The sequence below is a fragment of the Mobula hypostoma genome, chromosome 8 (assembly GCF_963921235.1).
Source record: "Mobula hypostoma chromosome 8, sMobHyp1.1, whole genome shotgun sequence".
Taxonomy (NCBI): domain Eukaryota; kingdom Metazoa; phylum Chordata; class Chondrichthyes; order Myliobatiformes; family Myliobatidae; genus Mobula; species Mobula hypostoma.
In genome coordinates, this window is record NC_086104.1 from 137,362,952 (window position 1) to 137,384,243 (window position 21,292).

The following is a 21,292-nucleotide window of genomic DNA, read 5'->3' on the forward strand; positions in this document are numbered from 1 at the left end:
ACTCTTATAGACACAAAGAGGACGTACCAACTGCTTGCAGACAGCAGTGGGAATTGAACCCCGATCTTCCAGTCACTGGTGCTGGAAGGAGTAAGGCTAACTGCCAGTCTACCCACGGTACCCATATTTGACCCCCCTGAATAGTTCCTATCCACATACCTGTCTAAATCTCTTGAATGTTGTTATTGTACCCACCTCTACCACTTTGTCTGGCTGCTCAAACCATATATTCATCACCCTCTGTGTGAAAGAAGTTCACCCTTGGGTCCCTTTTAAATCTCTCCCCACTGACCTTAAACCTATGTCCTCGAGTTTTTGATTTCATTCCTCCGGGAAGTAGACGGTGTAAATTCACCCTGTCTATGTCCATCATGATTTCATACAATTCCATAGTTTCACCCTTAGATTCTTAAGCTCCAATGAACACAGGTCCTATCCTGGCTAATGTTTCCCTATACCTTGAGTCATAGCAACAATCTCATAAATTCACTATGAACTGAAACTTATGGATCACAATTTAATGCAAGGGGTGGGCCATCTGTGGTGTTAGCCATTGCTGTTGCTTGCTCCTTATCCAGGTAAGCTCCTTACCACTTTGGCGGCCGTCCCACCTACTCTCTGACGCAACCACATAACACAATGGGTGAGCACTGTACATCTCCAGGCCAGATGCCAATCACTCCCATTCTCAGGATGGGTTTCTACCTGGGATAACGACTAAAGCAGCCAGAACGACACCTTTTTTTTTGTGTGGGACAGGCACACCTCGAAGGGCTTTAGAAAGCACAACTAGAGATATTCTAAAAGTAAAGGCACATAATCCTGATTACATAAAGACGGTTTCTTCTCAGCAAAGTACACAGATTTGCTATAACCCAGAGACACTGCCTTTGCACACCCCACTTTTATCCATTCACAATGTGGTTCACAGGCCTGACAGCAAACTCCCGAAGCCCTCTCTAAACTCAGTACCAATAAGAGGCCTCAGGTTGTCAGAGTGGTACCTGGTAATTGGCTCATTACTGTCACATGTACCAAGCTACAGTGAAAAACTTAGTTTGGTGTGCCATTCATACATATCACTCCAAATATAAGCAGATCGAGGTAGTACGATGGGACAGATTTCAGAATATTAGTGCCACAGTGACAGATACAGAGAAGCCTCCTTGAAGGACCGTATCCCCTGCTGACTTCCGGAAATGATCGCTCAGGATGGGAAAGGAGCATTTGGGAAGGCTTTGAGAACCTTGAATCCATTTGTTGGGAATACACAAGCCCGGTGTAAAGAGCAAGAGATGATAGGCCCTCCAAAATTATCCTACCGCCTTCCATATCCCAGCTGTAGACAGTCAGTGGGTCCCATATATTCCTCACCTGCTATCTCAGAACCCACAGAATGAAGTCTCACAGCCCACCATCAGAGGAAAAATTACTCTTTCCACCAATTAATTTTTAAATCCCCTGGTTCACAGAACCAGTTCTCCCACAGTCAGCATGATGTGATCTTGTCAAAATAAGTGCAAGTTTACAGAACTCTTGAATCCACCACCCGAGCGTTGGAAAGGATTGCCTCGGGTGGGGGAGGCACCTCCTGGACCAGTGGAGGACTTGAAACTGCAATGAACTCAGCCCATACCAGCCTCGGATTTTCACACGAGGAAACACGACAGAACAGTGCAACGGCAACAGCAGTGAGAGGGTCATTTGTCAGTATTTTAAACGGCTACAATTTCAGGCCAGATGGTCAATTCTCTTACAACGTAGAAGAATGTTGTTCAGTCAATTAAATCTGTGCTCTCAGTGCAACCCCAGGAATCCCATTCCCCCACAGATTGCCTGTAACCTTTCCTCTCTCACATGCCCATCTGCAGAATCCTAACTGCTCACTGACACTGGAATCACCTGCCAGCCAGCCAATGTTCTGCACGTGGGGGGAGATGTAAATGTGCTCAATGTTGGGGAGGGTGTTGCCTGTGATGTACTAGGCTGTATCTACCATTGTCTCTAGCCTTTTCCACTCCAGGGTATTGTTATTCGTCAATTTCCTTACCAAGCTGTGATGCCCCAGTATCATAACTGTGGTCTGGTTCAAGAACAGTTCAACCATCAGACTTCTGAACTGGCATGGATAACTTCAATCACTACTATTCTGAATTGATTCTACAGCATGCAGACTCATTTTCAAGGAATCTTTACAACTCATGCTCTCAGTACTTCTTCTATCTGCACAATTTCCGCGTCAGTCTTTAAAAACCGTAATCAGCAAGCTTTTGTTTTTGTTGGTCTCTCCTCTCACTGTGAAAGGGAGAAACCTCTCTGTCCCTTTATTAGGGAGGGACAGAGCCTGCGGTAGGTCGAATTGTGGAGTGAATGATTTGCCTTTGTGGTACTGATCATGGTCTGTCTTGGGGACTTTGCTATTGCATGTTTGATGGTTGGAGGGTGTTGATGTCTTTTTTTTGTTGAAACAAGTTGGGGGGGGATTGTTGTTTTGCTGCTGCTTGTGCATGGGAGGGGGAGGGGGGCTTTGGGATTCTAACATTTTTCTGTCATTCATTCTTTGGGGCACTGTTCTGATTTCGTGGATGTCTGCAAAGAACAAAAATTTCAGGTTGTATATTGTATACATTTTCCAATATTAAATGGAACTATTGAACTATTAAAGTATTTGTGAAGTGAGGGGGAGAGAGAGGGGGAGAGAGAGGGGGAGAGAGAGGGGGAGAGGGGGAGAGGGAGGGGAAGAGGGGGAGAGGGAGGGAGGAGAGGGGAGAGAGGGGAGAGAGGGGGAGAGAGAGAGAGGGGGGAGAGGGGGAGGGGGAGGGGGAGAGAGAGGGAGAGAGAGGGGGAGAGAGAGGGGGAGAGAGAGGGGGGAGGGGAGGGGGAGAGGGGAGAGAGAGGTGGAGGGAAAGGGGGAGAGAGAAGGGGAGGGGGGAGAGGGGAGAGAGGTGGAGAGAGAGAGGAGGGGGAGAGAGAGGAGGGGGGAGGGAGAGGGAGGGGGAGAGGGAGGGGGGAGAGGGAGGGGGGAGAGGGAGGGGGAGAGGGAGGGGGGAGAGGGAGGGGGGAGAGAGGGAGGGGGGAGAGAGGGAGGGGGGAGAGAGAGGGGGGAGAGAGAGGGGGGAGAGAGAGTGAATTTGTTTTATGTGCGGGGTCTATCATTCATAAACTGCGGACAGACTGCACAAGAAACATCCAACTGGTTTTACATAGTACCTTGGTAAGTCCACACTTGGGACCGCCTGTGCAGATCTAGCCTCCCTACCTTAAGCAGAATATACTTGCAAATGAGGGACTGAAGCCATAACTTCACCAGAATCAATCCAGTGAATCCAGGAAGTTTCAGCAGGTTGTCCTATGGTGAAATATGAAGCAATGAGACTTCACTCTTTTAAATTTAGAAGTACAAGAGACGATCTTATTGAAACATTTTTTAAAATCCAAACTACTTGGCAGAGTAGACGCAGGGATAATGTTTCGCTGGCTGCACTGGCTGAAAGCAAAACAAGGTGTCAACCGTTTAGGTTTCAGATTGGGAGTAACTTCATCCAGTGGACATTGAATCTTCGGAATTCTCTGCCCCGGAGGCCTGAGGAGTCAGCTACTGAGTACATTTAAAGAAGAGATTTTTGAATATTAAATGAACAATGTCTGTTTAATACAGGAAAGGGCACTGTGATAAATCAACCAAGATCTTAATGAATACCTGGCTATTAAACACTGCACATCCATAAGGAAAGAGCACAGGAATAAGATCAAAGGATGTTTCTTCCAACGAGCTGAAATACACAGATACTCAAATCAAACGCACAAAGGCAAGAGCAGCCCCTTCGCTTGCAGAATCGTTTTTGCTTCAGTAGACACAACCTGAATCCTTAAGCAGATGGTCAGGCTTGTGCCCCACTAATTGGAAAATTATCAGGCATGTTACTGTGGATTCTGATTTCATGCTTCTACTGGGCTCGACAGCAGGTCACCTCCTGCCTGCATTTGCCAGTGGGAGACTTAACAGGGAACGAATAAGTCTTCAGATGGAGTATCACTTATTTCATTCGATATGAGCACAAAGTGTATGAGTTGTGGTCGTAACAGAAGCGTTCAAATTTACTGAGACTACAGGCAAGGACAGAGGGTGGCAGGGGAGGACGTGTCTAGCTGAGGTGTTTAGTTACCATAAGCAGAAGGAAAGTCCTCCTATAGATAAACTACCTTCCCTACTTGTTCACTGCTCACAAGAAGTGGAAGCTAAAACAATACCCCCCCCCCACTGATGCCGAGTCCGTCCAGCAGATTGTTCATTGCTTGAGATCTTCTATCTAATTGAGTGATCAGCTGATCAGCAGGGGTTTACTCTACAGTGATAGCCTATGGCAACGCCAATGGGAGAAGTAGACGATCTGCCAGAATGGACCTAATATGTATTTGTGTACTTACTTTGATAATAAATGTACTTTGAACCAAGCCTGACCGTTCATTCAACTTGTCCGCCTCACCTCTCAATGTAGTCAGCAGAAGCCGGTATCTGTCACGCTGAGGTAGGTGCCGATACCCTTGCAGTTTGTCACTCAGCTTGTGATCTATATCTGATGTATACTTGGACAGCGGTTGTTGCCACATGCTTGACTCTCTGACCAAACAAGAGTGTTGGTCAGAATCAGATTTATTACCATTTGCTGATAAGATGTGAAATATGTTTCTTTGTGGCTGCAGTACAGTGTACAGACATTAAATTACTATAAATTACAATAAATAAAGTGAATAAAAGGAATAACAAGGGAGCTTTGTGGGTTCATGGAGGAGGGGTCAAAAGCTGTTCTTGAGTCGTTGAACGTGAGTTTTCAGGGTCTTGTACCTCCTCCCTGAAGATATTAATGACAGTAAGGCATGTCCAGGTGGCAAGTGTCCCCAATGATGGATGCACGTTCCTGAGGGCGTCCTTGGTGGCGAGAGGGTTTTGCCTGAGATGGAGCTGGCTGAGTCTACAACCCTCTTGCAAACCTGTGCACTGGGGCCTCCATACCAGCCAGTGACAACACCGTGCTGCAAGTGTTTTGTCAGGAGAAGAATCCGATGGGAATTCATACAGTATCCCCTTTTCCTTCCTCCAAGTGAAATCACCCATTTGGATCTGATCGTCTCTGTTTGGGATGTGCACCAGGAATCTTTCCATGTTGTTGTTTCCCTTGGGCTGATCAGTAGTTTCCAGGGTGGAGAAATTTACAGTGACATACGTTTGTTGGGTTGTGTGAGAGTGTGCCACAGGGTCAAGAGGCGATTGATTAATTCCACAGGGAATTCTAGTTGAGATGACGGACAAGTTCCTTCCGGAAGGGGATGCCCGCTCACAGAATATGGTTTTCCTCTTCTAATTTTCTCCTCCAGAAGCTGGTTTACCTGCTCCTCAGTCCTGATCCATCACACTTCACTCAGGGTGATGTCAATATCAAAGTGTCTGTGTGACTGAGGTACAAGAGCAGAGCCATAATCTACCACAAGAACAGATTAGCAATAGGACAGAGCTTCTACGGTGTTCTCAAAGCCTCTTTGAGAAAACGCAGCATCCACTGACCCACGATCAGTCACCATAGGGAAGCTGCATTTGGGATAAAAATTAGGACCTTGATTCCATTTAGTAACTGAGGGAGGAGTGCACCACCTCACCTGTCTGTGGAAGAGTGTGTGTAATCCCCACATTTTCTCCAGTCACCCCGTAAGCCAAAGAACCGGAAAGTTACTCTCAGTTTTAATCCTGAGGAACTGCCCAAGACCAAGTCCCATACAGAATTTCTCCTGTCTTATTATATAAGAATCCCCATTAACTTATTGCTAACCTTTCTTTACACTGCAGACTATTTTGCAATCTGCTTCTATGCCTCTTATTAAAATACCTTCATGTTCTACCTGATTAATGTCGTGGCCCTCCTTTTCTGAACTCTGAACACCTCCCTAGTCTCAGACATATAGCTCTTTCTGACAACATTATGACTGAAAAGGTATAGGTTGAGTAACCCTTATACAAAAATTTTTTCGAGCACTGACATGACGTCACAAATGGAAAATTCCACAAGGCGCTTGGAAGGTTATCAGGTGATGAGCAGGTCTCTGCACACCACAGACAATTCTGCAAAGTGACCTCACACATGGAATGAACAGAAGTTAATGAAAAACAGAAAAACACTACATAAAGCAAGAAATGAAGATCTTGATCGTGTATTGAAAGAGTGGATTGGTCAGCATCGGAATAAACATACCACTTAATAGTATGCTGATCATGAAACAAGCAAAGATCTATTATAATAAACTGAAAATTGAAGGTAATTGTGAATATTCAGTAGGCTGGTTACAGTCATTTAAGGCTACGTCCACACTACGCCAGATAATTTTGAAAACGCCGGTTTCAAGTAAAAACAACAGGCGTACACACTAAGTGTTTTTCAAAATATCTCTGTCCACACTAACACGGATATTTGGGCAAATCTCCTCTACTGGGCACGCGCAGGACACACAGAAAACAAGTGAAGAGGAAACCGTATACTTGGTGCGCGTTTGTCCAGTTACAGAATAGAAAAACTTAAAAGGAATTGCTCTTGGCTCTCGTGTAGGAGGACTTAAAACTAAAAAAAAACAAATACTGAAGCGTATGGAGGCAACCGACAGGGAGTTCACGGACAGTATGACCCGGCTGACGACGAACATTGAAAAACTGACTAACTCTGTTGCATTAATAAAGCACCTTGTTAAATGTATAAAACATGTCTGCATCAGTGTTATCTTGTATTTCCATACAATATTACATTAGGCTATTACACTACACTTGCATAAATAGGTAAACCACCTTCATACAGGCAAGAACAGAAAACAGGGCAAAGTGGGTATACTTATTTATTCAGTAAGCTATTGGTCAAAGTATTTGGTGAGTACATTTCTAACTCTTCTGGCTTCAGTCTCATTGCCATCTGTTCTGAAATTGTTAGGTTCTGCGAAGCGCAGAATCAAATATCGCTGTGATGATTGTACGCTCTAGTATCAATTGTTTGGTGACAATAAAGTAGTAGTAATAATAATAATAATAATAAAAAGAAGAAAACAATGAAATGCCGGGCTGCCGCCATCTGTTCAGAATGTCTGGAACAGATGGCGGCAGCCCGGCATTTCATTGTTTTCTTCTTTTTATTATTATTATTATTATTACTACTACTTTATTGTCACCAAACAATTGATACTAGAGTGTACAATCATCAGACAGCAGTTTTAAGAAGCTGCAGGTACCCCGTATACACTACAACGGATATTAGGCGTTTTCAGATTTATTCACTCTGGAGACCGTTTCTGAAAATCTCTGTTTTCGGGGATTGAAAACGCTGTTTTAGTGTGGACAGAGGGTCAAAATGAAGAGAAAAAGCTTTGTTTTCAAAATTATCTGGCATAGTGTGGACATAGCCTAAGGAAAGGCATGGCATTAAATGTTTAAAGGTTTAAAAAAGAAAAATTCATTGATGACTTTGCCAAGATTGTCACAGATGAAAATCTAGCACCAGAACAAGTTTACAATGCTGATTGTTTTTGTACCTTACATAAAACCTAAAACAAAGTAAAATACAAACACAAGGTACAGTATTCTATCTTTTTAATCAAAACACAGCGTCGTAGGTGGAGACGGAAAGCATGCTGTTGTTTGACAGCTGATTCAGGTACCCTCCCGATGTGTCCGTGCTGCTTTTTTCACCCTGCACACATTATATTAATTCATAATTCTTACTGTTAAATATATATGTGTGATGAACAAGTGTAAGACAAAAACTGCTTACCAGTAGCATGTAAATTCAGAGAATTTACAAACTATTTTATTATATATTCCAAAATCTGGAACACTTCCAGCCCCAAGTATTTGGGATAAAGGGTAGTCATCCTATATTAAAATATCTTTTCCTTACTTCATACCATCTTAAAGTTCTATTGTGAGCCACACCTGCACCATTCCTCCTGTGGGAAATGTGATTAAACAGACCACTTTGGTAAAGAACCAGCGAAACCATAATCATCTGAATGGCTGTCTTCTTTGTCTATGAAATCAAACTTAATTAATTACACTTGAAAACGAAACACAAACGAAAACCTTTCAATTCTGTTCACTGTAAGTATAACATTAAGCTAAATCAAAAGTACTTTTGCCCCATAATTTGGAACATTTTCTCAACTTCTGCAACCGGTCTGAATGACGACCAGCAATTTGATAGCAGCAGATCGTGTCTCTATAGAGTAAAATAAAGGCAAGCTTAATTAAATTAAAAGAATTAGAGTACTCCATAAGTTAATTTTCATTTAAAGTGGAAGGCGTAAGCTGGTACTTAATCAGGATGAAAATTTTAACCAGCCTTCTTTGAATAGACTACGCTGTTTAATTCAATCTGTATGACATTTGGTGAATAGCAAGCACACTTAAACCAAATGTTTCTTCAGCTTAATTTAAAATGCACTCAGTGATGCGTACAGCCCTGCTAATGTTATTGGAATGCAAATGAAGGGGAATTGGGACCCAGCCCTGCCTCTCCCGCACAAAGAATGAATTTGCCTTGTAATTGTAGCAGGACATCACAGGACTCACATCTGTACTTTTGGGGATAATGGACCTCTCCATGTGGCCTCATTGAAAATGAATATTTTTGAATATACACCAGGCAGCTTGTAAAGGGAGGCAGAATTGGCTTAAATTTCCTGCATTTACTCCTGTTGGAAAATGTTGGCCAAAGCTGGCCAAAGTAAACTGGAAGGAGCTGCTGGCAGGGATAACAACAGAGCAGCAAAGGACTGAGTTTCTAGGAAAATGAGGAAGGTGCAGGATAGATGTATTCCAAAAACAAAGAAATACTCAAATGGCAAAATAGTACAACCATGGCTGACAAGGCAAGTCAAAGCTAATGTAGAAGAAAAAAAAGAGGGCATACAACAAAGCAAAAATTAGTGGGATACAGAGGATTGGAAAGATTTTAAAACCCTCCAGAGAGCAACTAAAAGAATCATTAGGAGGGAAAAAATGAAATATGAAAGCAAACTAGCAGACAATATCAAACTGGATAGTAAAAGCTTTTTCAAGTATGTAAAAATAAGAGACGAGAGTGGATATAAGACCATTAGAAAATGGGGCAGGAGAAATAATAATGGGGGCCAAGGAGATGGCAGATGAACTAAATGAGTATTTTGCATCAGTTTTCACTGTAGAAGACACCAGCAGTGTGCCAGATGGTGAAGAGTGTGAAGGAAGAGAAGTGGGTGCAGTTACTATTACAAGGGAGAAGATGATCTAAAAGCTGAAAGACCTAAAAGTACATAAGTCACTCAGGCCAGATGAACTGCAGAAGGTTCTGAAAGGTAACAGTAGAGATTGTGGAGGCATTAGTAATGATCTTTCAAAAATCATTGGACTCTGGCATGGTGCTAGAGGACTGGAAACTTGCAAATGACATTCCACTCTATAAGAAAGAAGGAAGGCAGCAGAAAGGAAACTATAGACCAGTTAGCCTGACCTCAGTCGTTGGGAAGATGTTGGAGTCAGTTGTTAAGGATGAGGTTATGGAGTACTTGGTGACACAGGACAAGATAGTACAAAGTCAGCATGGTTTCCTTAAGGGAAAATCTTGTCTGACAAACCTGTTTGAATTCTTCGAGAAGATTACACATAGGATAGATAAAGGGGATATAGTAGATGTTGTATATTTGGACTTTCAGAAGCCTTGGATGAGGTGCCACACACGAGACTGCTTACCAACTTAAGAGCCCATGGTATTACAGGAATGTTACTAAAATGGTTAGAGTATTGGCTGATTGGTAGGAGGCATCGATTGGGAATAAAACAATCCCTTTCTGGTTGGCCGCCAGTGACTAGTGGTGTTCTGCAGGGTCAGCGTTGAGACCACCTCTTTTTATGCTGAATATAATTGATTTAGATGATGGTATAGATGGATTTGTTGCCAAGTTTGCAGATGATATGAAGATTGGTGCAGGGGAAGATAGTGTTGAGGAAGCAGGTAGGCTGCAGAAGGATTTAGACAGATTAGGAGAATGGGCAAGAGAGTGGCAAATGAAATACAATTTTGGAAAATGCATGGTCATGTGCTGGAATTTAGAAGGTTGGGGGGATCTCATTGAAATCTTTCGAATCTTCAAAGGCCTAGACAGAGTAGATGTTGAAAGGATGTTTCCCATGGTGGGGGAGTCTAGGACAAGAGGGCACAACCTCAGGATAGTGGGGCGACTGTTTAAAACAGAGATGCAGAAGAATTTCTTTAGCCAGAGGGTGGTGAATTTGTGGAATTTATTACCACAGGCAGCCGTGAAGACCAGGTCGTTGGGTGTATTTCAGGCAGAGCTTGATTGGTTCTTGATTGGACACGACATCAAAGGTTACAGGGAGAAAGCTGGGGAGTGGAGCTGAGGAGTGGAAAAAGGCTCAGCCACGATTGAATGGTGGAGCAGACTTGATGGACCAAATAGCCTAATTTCTGCTATGTCTTATGGTCATAGAAATTTCCAACAGATGATTTTCACCGAATTTTCAGCAAAGAAAATATTTTTCTATGGGCTAACAAATGTGCTCAGTGGGATTAAGAAAGGTTCCCAGCTTTGAGTTGTAAGATTTCCTGGAGATTTCTACAAATCCTGGAACTACTTGACCTATGATCACTCAAGATGGAGAAGTAGCTGAGGAGGGTTGGGAGGGTTGAAAATGGCAGGAGGGTGTAAGCAAGTTCCACCAAAAGTTGGGCTGCAAGCTCCCCTTTGATGGCAGGCAAAAGCCTGCTCACCAGAAGCGGTGTGTTCCTGGTGTTGCTTTATGTGACCCAGGTATGGTCCGTATCCCACTCCTGTCCCATCACAATCATCCAAACAATCTTCCGTTTCACATGGACATCCAAGATAGAATACATTCACGTGGTTTGCGATGTCTAAGCCTCTGGAGAACGGAGGGAAGCATTCCCAGCATAGTCCTTTTCCTGACGGCCATCACTGCATCTGGCTGCATCAAGCTGTACATAAAACAAATGTGCACGAGAACCAAGTGTCACTCCAAGCCAAGGTTCCACCTGTCTCCCAGGTTACAAAGGATGGGTCTGGCCTCGTTGTCGCACAATTTCCACATGGTTAGATATTATCTCACTACCTGTCCTTAATGGAGACCTTCTTTCAGAGAGCTAAGTAGTTATGACGCCAACGGTGATGCCTTTGCTTGCATCTTCAAAAACAGTTCTATTTCCATCTTTATTATCTCTATTTTTCCCTTTCAGGGTTCTTCTGAAAACCCTGACCTGAACTTATCGGGTGAACAATGTAGCCTTTGGAGTAAATGCAAATCTATGTCTTTGTTATTGCTTTGCTCACGTTTGAGTGCCAATAGCAGGTGAGCTTTATTTTTGCCGGTGGGGGGGAGGGGGATTGTTGCTTGCTGCCGTTTACGCTAGGGAGGGAGGGGAGCTGGGGGGGGTACTTTGGGGTTCTAACATCTAACTGTCGTTCATTCTTGGGATACTCCTCTGTTTTCGTGGATGGTTGCGAAGTAAAAGCATTTCATGTTGTATATTGTATACATTTCTCCGATATTAAATTGAACCTTTGAAAACACCTTTGACCACATCCATCAGGCAGTGGTCAGCATGAAATGACCTGCAGGCTCTGCAGGAGAAGGACATAATGGATCCAGTAGGTTGAGTCACTGAGCAGATGTCAAAACCATTTGATGGAATGACCCATCACCGGAGCTCACCAAGAGCCCACTGGTCTGGGAGTAAAAGGAGGTCTCTGTGAGGTCTTTCCTGCTTGTTCAGAATCTCACTCCAAACAGTCACTACCCTCATGAGAGCAGCAGCGAGGATGAGGCGATCACCCACCTCTTTGTGGGACTGCTCACTTGCAAAGAAGGTCTGGGAAAGGACGCGAGGGTTCTTGTTGATGTTCATTTCAAGCAGCTCTGTACCAGGGGACCCTCAGATCTATGGGCTGTTCCCAAGGAGGCATACCAAACTTACACTTGAAGTTTCTCCCACAGTCTCTCTTATAGAACTGCATCAGGTATCTTCTAATTAATATCAGCGGGCATTCCCCTACACAGGTTGTGTCAGCACTTCAATAAATATGATCAGAGGAAAGCACGATCTGACAGCAGTGGGCCAGTCTGTATTTTGAGACTGTTCCACCATGCAGTATTCATGTATGATCTGCATCCAGTCTTAACTCTACATCCCAACCTATCCCCACCACCACACCCCCCGTAACCTTTCAAACCTTACTTTTCAAGAATTGTTCAACCTGCCAAATATATATTTTTTAGAGATCGACTGCCACTTTCCTTCATGTTCCAAAGGCAAACACCACTGCAAGAAAATCATTTGCCTTAAAGGAGAACCTCGGATATTTAAACGATGACTCCTAGTACTAAATTTTCTCACGGGACATCCTTACCTCATCCTCCTTGCCAAAAGACCCCAGGATCTTATGCATTTTAATCAAGTCTTCTATATCCCTCTCTTTCTCTCATTCACTCTCACTGTCTCATAAACTCCAACAGATAGCACCCTGTCCTGTCTAATCTTTCCTCCCAGAACAAACTGTCCACTGAAGGCATTAACATGGTAAATCTTCTCTCAACTGTTATCATCCATCATTAATAAGGGGTATTAAGGGAAGAATACATTACAGAGCACTCCAGATGTGGGTACATCAGTGCCCCAAATAACTAAGTATAGATTCCCTACTCCAGCAATCAATTTCCTTTGCAAAATATGATAACATTCTGTTAGCTTACCTAATTACTGGCCACACTTGCACATTTGCTTCTTAAGAATCATGAACTGGGAACCTCAAAAGTTTTGAGAGAAAATTATTGTTCAGATAATAAGCTTTCACTTTCCTGCCAAGATGGATAATTTTCCAATTTCCCACATTATAGTACACTTGCCAGATCTTTACCCATTCGCTTCATCGATCCACATCTCATTATGATCTCCTCGTGTCCTCTTCATAGCTTGCTCTTTACCTATCTTTGTGTCACGAGCAAAGTTGACATCTGCATCTTCGAATGGCAATGTGTGGATATCTCAAAAATGAACCCTGTGTCACACCACCCTTGACATCTTCTCAACCAGAAAATTATGCCTCTCATTAGCCAGCCACTTTGGTGTGTTATTTCGCACACTGTGATAACTCTAGATATGGCAACATAATTAATGCTTTCTGGAGATCAAAATATCATACTTCTTTGAAGAACTGCAACAAATGGTAAAGCATTTTACATCCCTTTCACGACCTCACTGACTTTGCATCATTACCTTCAATTTTTCCGGTGCTCTACAATAATTTATTTAATAATAGTTTCTAATATCTTACCAATACCAGAAGTTTAACTAATTAATCTATAGCTCCCAGCCTTTTCTCTTGCTATTTAAATAAAGGAATTACAATTACTATCTCCTAATCTAACAGAGCTTTCTACTAATTGGGCAATTTTGGAAAATTAAAAACAATGCATCAACTATCACTCAAACCACAATCTGAAACCTTAGGTTATAAACCCTCGCTGTGCTCTGTCTAATCGTCTGAAACATTTCAAGGTGTCAGTTACTCTATCCTTAATTATACACTTCAGCAACTTCCAGAGAGCAGATGTCATGCTAGCTGGACTTCAATTTCCTGTTTTCTCCCCCTTTCCTTCCCTCATTAGAGTATTGTGCAATCCTCCAGTTTAAAAGGCTAATACTTTACTAACTGTGGAGGTTAATACATATTTTACATTTCTTGTTACTCAGCACAGGGTCGGTGTCTGCTTACCTCTGCAGCCTGGCGATCTGACTACCTGTGTTGTCCATTGTCACACTGACTCACTAGTTTGGGGTCAGATTTCTGGAAGAAGGTGGTTGTCTGTGTTCCTTCTGTCACTGTGCCTGACTCTCTTCATCCTCTCGTCCTTTTCCTTTTATACCCATCCGCAAACCACCCCCTCCCCACAAACCCAACGTATCTACTTTATTTACTATGATACTGAAGGTGGGCACAATGACTCGATGGGTCGGTGCCAGCTCCTTGCCAAGCAATTCCATCAGATGCATTCCACTCACCCTATACCACTGTCACCCCTCAAACTATCCTCTCTTACTCATGCCCATCATTTCTTCTTCTATTATTTTTTTTTACTGCTATTAGACATCACTAATGGATAATTTACTAACCAACCATCCTACCAGCACAGCTTTGGCACTGTGCTCTATAGCTGCTAGTTGGAAGGTAACTTGGCCTCAAAGGCCAAGACCATTAGGAACATACAGTAATAATGGACAGCAAAGGAGCTTTTTCTCCATTCAGTCTGACTCACTAAACTTAATGTCTTGTGTCGGATCCCCATTACACCCAAAGGTCATCCAATTGGGGCTAGGGCTTTTCTCTTTGGAGCAAAGGAGGTTGAGAGGTGACTTGAGTGATGTACAAGATTGTAAGAGGCATAGATGGAGTAGAGGCCAGCACCTTTTTCCCAGGGTGGCTATGGCTAATACCAAAGGGAATGCTTTTAAGCTGAGTGGTGGAAAGGTTAGGGAAGCTGTCCGAGGTAGGATTTTCTTTGTACATAGAGTGGTAGGTGGCTGGAACGGACGGCTAGTGCTGGTGGTAAAGGCAGATACATTAGGAACATTAAAGAGGCTCTTAGTTGGATGAAAGAAAAATGGTTATGGGTTACATAGGGTGGAAGGTTTAGGTTGATTGTGGAGTAAGTTTAAAGCAGCAGTCCCCAGGTACTGGGCCACAAAGCAAGTGCTACCGGGCCGTGAGGAAACCATATGAGTCAGCTGCACCTTTCCTCATTCCCTGTCACGCACTGTTGAACTTGAACATAGGGTTGCCAACTGCCCCGTATTTCCCCTGCTAAGGTAGAGCGTTCCTATGAAACCTTTCATGCCGAAATGGCGTGAAGTGAAGAAGCAATTACCATTAACTTATATGGGAAAAAGTTTTGAGCGTTCCCAGACCCAAAAAATAACCTAACAAATCATACCAAATAACAATAAAACCAAAAATAAATAACACTAACATATAGTAAAAGCAGGAATGATATGATAAATACACAGCCTATATAGAGTAGAAATAATGTACATACAGTATAGTGGGGGAGATGAAGGCAAAACTGATTTGTGGGGAAAAAAATCGGCACGTACGCGCATGCGCACATCACATGTGCATGTCACGCAAGCGCACACAGGTGCCCGCGCAAGGCTTCATGGTTATGGTAGTCTTTCCTGGGGTAAAGTGTCCCGGGTTTCGACTGCTACTTTTGTCCTTTATTTCGGAGTGAGAAAGTTGGCAACCCTAACTGTAAAAGACATGTTGAGGTGAGTTTAACCCTACCTGAACACTCCCCCCGGTCGGCCGGTCTGCAAGAATATTGTCAATATTGAACTAGTCCGCGGTGCAAAAAAGGTTGGGGACCCCTGGTTTAAAGGATAGCACAACATGATGGGCCAAAGGGCCTGTACTGTGCTTTACTGTTCTGTGTTCTATGAATTATGTCCAAGTGACAAAGGCAGCAGATGAGAGTGCTCTGACTGTGATGCGCTATCCACCTTTTGTATGATGTCCATTGGAAACATCCTTACCTATCAATTCAGGTCCTAAACATATATAAAAAAAATAGGCTGGCACTACAAAGGGAAGACCTACTTTCAACAGTGAAGGATCACTACAAAGGTAGCAGGTCAAAAATGTACTAAATGTCATTAAACAGTTTCTCTCTCTCTTTGATCACATTACTGCTGATGGAATTGCTGTGTAACATTTGGTTTCCTACATCATAACAACTATTCAACTGGCTACGTTTAACAAGTACTCAATTCCTGATGACGGGTCTCAGCTCACAACGTTGACTGTTTACTCCCCTCCATAGATGTTACCTGACCTGCAGATTTCCTCCACTATTTTGTGTGTGTTGCTCTGGATTCTCAGCATCTTCAGAATCGCTGAAGTACTTTACTGGCGTTATACTAGAAGACAAAGGGTGACAGTGGAGGGTTATTTTTGTGATCGAAAGCCCGTATCCAGTGATGTCCAACAAGGACCAGTAATGGAGCATTTACTGCTTGTTATGTACATTAACAAATCAGATGTTCATGTAGGGAGCGACTAAAGCTGGGATTTCCCATGGCTACCCATCCATTTCCGTTCCGACATGTCGGTCCATGGCCTACTCTATGGTCACGATCAGGCCACTTTCAGGTTGGAGGAGCAACGCTTCATAGTCCGTCTGGTAACCTCCATCCTAATGGCATGCACATCGATTTCTGTAACTTCTGGTAATTTTTCCCCCTTCCACTTATCTCTTTTTCCGTTCCCCATTCTGATTCCCCTCGTACCCCTTCTCTTCTCCTCACCTCCCTCTGGTGTCCCTCCTCTTTCTATTTCTCCCATGGTCCACTGTCCTATCCGATACCTTCCTCTTCAGCCCTTTATCTCCTCCATCCATCATCTTCCAGCTTCTCTCTTCATCCCCTCTTCCCCCACCTATCCACCTTCCCCTTCACCTCATCTCACCTATCACCTGCCGGCTTGTACTCCTTCCCTTTGCCCCACCTTCTTATTGTAACTTTTCCCCCCTTCCGCCCCAGTCCTGATGAAGGGCCTGGGCCTGAAACGTGGATAGCTTATCGCTCTCCATCGATGCTGCTTGACCCGCGGAGTTTGGGAGTGTTGCTCTGCATTTTCCAGCACCTGCAGAGTCTCTTGTGTTTGTGATTTTAAGTTTGCACATCAGATAACACAAAAGAAAATCGTGTTTGTTGTGGATATTGAGAAGGATAGGTTCAGGCTACCGAAAGATACCCACCATTTGGTTAGCTGGGTAGAGCAAGGGCAGATAGAATTTAATCTTTGTAAGTGTAAAGTCATGGACTTTAGGAACAACACAAGGAGTGATAGGACAACATAAAGTACTGAAGAACAGAGGAATCTTAGTATGTAAGTCCAAAGAACCCAAGTGAAAACAGAGAAGTACAGAAGATGTATATGGAATCCTTGAGTCATTAGTCAGGGCATCAAGCAGAACAACAGGGAAACGCTATGGTACAGCATAATAAATCACAAGACCACATCTGGGATATTGTGTGCAGTTCTGAATATCATGCAACGGGTAAGATAAGATTCTGCTGAAGAAGCTACAAAGCTGATTTACCTGGGATGGATTGTTTCAGTTTGTAGGGGAGAATGGACAGGCTTTGCTTTCCTTGGAGTGGAAAAGGCCGAGGGGCTGCCTGACAGAGTTGTACAAAGTAATAAGCAGCAGAGATACGGTAGGCAGTTGTTGAATTTTCCCATTAGCAAAAATATCTATAAGCATAGGTTTATGGTAAGAAGCAAGAGGTTTAGAGGAAAATTAAATGGAAAAATTTACCCAGAGGCAGAGACACTAACAAACTTTAAGAAATATCTTGATGAGCACTATGTCACCAGGGCAACGAAAGCTACGGCCCAAGATCAGATTCATGTACATTGAAACATACAGTGAAACGCATCGTTTGCGTTAACTACTAACACACCCAAGTACTGGCCAATGGGATTATTATTGATGGTCAGCATGGAACATAAGACACAGGAGCAGAATTAGGCCATTCAGCCCATCAAGTCTGCTCCACAATTCCATCATGGTTAATTTATTATCCCTCAACACTATTCTCCTGCCTTCTCCCCATAACCTTTGACCCCCCTTCCTCATCAAGAACCCATCAACCTCCATTTTAAATATAACTAATTAGTGGTCGGTGCATTGAATTTAAAGGTAGGGAAGTCATGTTACAGCTGTATAAAACTTTGATCAGGCCATGTTTGAAATACTGTGTGCAGTTTTGGTTGCTACATTACAGGAAGGATGTTAAGGCTTTGGACCAGGTGCAGAAGAGGTTCACCAGGATGCTGTCTGGGTGAGAGAGTATTAGCTCTATGGAGAGGTAGATATAAAAGACAGTTAGGCTGAAGGGTATGTTTCTATATTGCGTGACACCTGGGGAAAAAGGGAAAAAACACACACGCACGCACGCTGAAAGTGAAAACTCCACAAAGAAAACACCTCAAATCATCAATGAACACAGTAAGTTAACTCTACGATATGTGGGAAATTAGAGGCTGATTTATGCGCATTGAACTCTAACACATATGAAGGAATAAATATTCTTCCCAGGAGAACTCTCCAGCTTCTTCTTAGAAACAGGACAGTAGGATGGAATCCTCGACACCAGCTGTTCTTGGTCATCTGAAAGGTGTTTTCTTCGATAGGGCATTATATTCCCCCAGTACTGGCAGTAGAGAATCTCTGGATTTATCAAATGAAGTGTGACAAATTGAGATGTTCCAAAAATCAACAATTAGGATTAGAAAGTGACTCGCACTCATTCGCAAATCCCAGTAAAGGCTGGCTGGTTTAATGAGCCCGCAGATCAGCTTTTAAGATTTGTTGCAGTCAAGTGGCTAAAGCCTCATAATGAAACCCTGAAAGATTTTTCTTCTAAGAAACTGCAGGGTTCTCAAATGCAACAAACAGCATTTAATTTGCTGTTTAAATGACATCACCAAGTAATAACAGTTAGGAAGAGAAAGTCAATGTACTCAGTGAAAAAGACTCACGCTCAGCATGCTGGAAGCAGTTACCTCTGGAGTTACAGACTTAAGCACTTGCATTTAATCTGTGCAATATAAAACACTTTCTCAAGTACCTTTTGTCAAGGATTTAAAGAACAATTATAGAATTTGCAATTCCATGCTCAGAACTGAATCTAGTAGGCTGACTAATTGTCACTTAATATTAAGTGGGACCTGGAGAACAGACACCAAAGATAAGTGAACAAGGAGCCAGGAAGAGAGAGAAAATTTGCTTTCTTCATAAGTTGAAGAGAGCCAGGGCAGTGGGACTTTTCTAAAGGCAATATCGATAGCAGGGTGGACTTGGTGAGTTGGATCCTGCACAGTGGTTTCTAACTCAAAAACTTCTATAGTTGTACAGTGGAGAGCATTCTGACAGGCTGCATCACTGTCTGGTATGGAGGGGCTGCTGCACAGGACCGAAAGAAGCTGCAGAAGGTTGTACTAGCCTACAAAGTCCCCAGGACATTTTCAGGGAGCGGTGTCTCAGAAAGGCAGTGTCCATTATTAAGGACCTCCAGCATCCAGGGCATGCCCTCTTCTCACTGTTACCATCAGGTAGGAGATACAGAAGCCTGAAGGCACACACTCAGCGATTCAGGAACAGCTTCTTCCCCTCTGCCATCCGATTCCTAAATGGACGTTGAGTCTTTGGACACCACCTCACTTTTTAAAAAAATATATAGTATTTCTGTTTTTGCATGTTTTTTAAAATCTGTTCAATATATGTATACTGTAAATGATTTACACATTTATTATTATTTTTTTAATATAATTTATTATATATTTTTTCTCTCTGTTAGATATGCATTGTATTGAACTGCTGCTGCTAAGTTATCAAATTTCACGGCACACGCCAGTGATAATGAACCTGATCCTGACTCTGTTGTTCCAGGAACTTGGATCCTGTTTAGCCAAGGTTCCATATTTGCTGTTTCACGATTTTAAACCCAAGCCCTTCCCACCCCTCCCACTTAGAGTGGGTGGTCTAATATCAGCACTGAGACAGATTCAGTTTAATTAAAGTTCCCAACTTCGCTGCTGCATCAAGTAACTGTGTCACAAAGTGTCTATGTCTGCTTTCCTGACTGCCAGTTCCATCCAATAACAAACACAAGCTAGGTTAGCATCGGTGAGACTTGGCGCAGATTGGGGGACCGCTTTGCTAAACACTTTCACTCTGACCACTGCAAAAGGCGAGATCTCCCCATGGCTTCCCATTTCAATTTGACTTGCAATTTCCATTCTGATGTGTCTGCTTTTGGCCTCCTCTGCTGCCAGGATGAGACCAAACTCAAGTTGCAGGAGCTACAACTCGTAATCTGAGTAGCGTCCAACCTGATGGCACGAACAACGATTTAGATTATTAGATTATGAGGACACGCAGTCCTCTTTTATTGTCATTTAGTAATGCATGCATTAAGAAATGATACAATGTTCCTCCAGAATGATATCACAGAAACACAAGACAAACCAAGACTAAAAAAACTGACAAAACCACATAATTATAACGTATAGTTACAACAGTGCAAAGCAATACCGTAATTTGATAAAGAACAGACCATGGGCATGGTAAAAAAGTCTCAAAGTCCCGATAGTCCCATCATCTCACGCAGATGGTAGAAGGGAGAAACTCTCTTCCTGCCATGAACCTCCAGCGCTGCAAACTTGCTGATGCAGCACCCTGGAAGCACCCGACCACAGTCCGACTCTGAATCCGTCCGAAAACCTCGAGCCTCCGACCAGCCCTCCGACACCGAGCACCATCTCTGCTGAGTGCTTCGACCCCGGTCCCAGCAATAGGCAATAGGCAAAGCCGAGGATTTGGGGCCTTCCCCTCCGGAGATTCTCGATCGCACAGTAGCAACAGCAGCGAAGCAGGCATTTCAGAAGTTTCTCCAGATGTTCCTCCATGCTTCTCACGTCTGTCTCCATCAAATCAGGATTGTGCACAGTACCTACTTAACAAATACGATACCATTTTGGAGCGGCCGCGCACGCTGTGTTGCGCCACCATCTTCTCCTCCCCTCCAATTTCTCTGACTCTCAGTAATTTCTCTCCCGCCCACCTCTCTTTTGCTATTTCCCTATTCTGGTTACCCTCTTCTTTCTTTTCTCATCACCTCCCTCTGGTTCCCCTCCTCCTTCCCTTTCTTTAATGCTTTACTATCCTCTCCTATTAGATTCCTTCTCTTCAGCCCTTTACCTCTTCCACCGATCATCTCCCAGCTTCTTACTTCATCTCCCTCCTCCTTCCCCTCAACTTACTTATCACCTGTCAGGTTGTACTCCTCCTCTTCCACCAATTTCTTATTCTGGCTTCTCCCCGTTCCTTTCCAGTCCTGATGAAGGGTCTCTGTCAGAAACATCAACTGCTTATTCCCTTCCATAGATGCTGCCTGACCTGCTGAGTTCCCCTGACACTTTGCATCTGTTACTCTAGGTTTGAAGGATTCAGTGTTTCTTCGTATTCGATTATCAGGCTGTGGACACTGGAAAAACATCCCAGTGCATTTCATGAAAGGAAGAATGCAGAAACAGATCTTCACTCAGCATGGGCGTGACATTGAGTGTACTGTCTGAGGGCAGTGGGAGTAGGTTCAAGAGGGGCCTTCCGAACAGAATAGGATGAGAAAGG

The 21,292-nt window shown here is 43.3% G+C and overlaps 1 protein-coding gene across 4 annotated transcripts in view; it reads right to left on the reverse strand.

The window, feature by feature from the left end:
* The window catches only part of LOC134350986 (leucine zipper putative tumor suppressor 1-like), an 84,116-nt gene that overhangs the window by 28,102 nt on the left and 34,722 nt on the right, over positions 1-21,292 (reverse strand). Inside the window, exon 2 of one of the 4 annotated variants that reach the window (XM_063056931.1) lies at positions 15,926-16,010. The exons of 2 other annotated variants lie outside the window; for them this stretch is intronic. The gene's annotated coding sequence lies outside the window, so the exon portion shown is untranslated. Of the gene's footprint in view, positions 1-15,920; positions 16,011-21,292 lie in introns of all 4 variants that reach the window. One more of the 4 variants, XM_063056933.1, reaches the window with a different exon arrangement.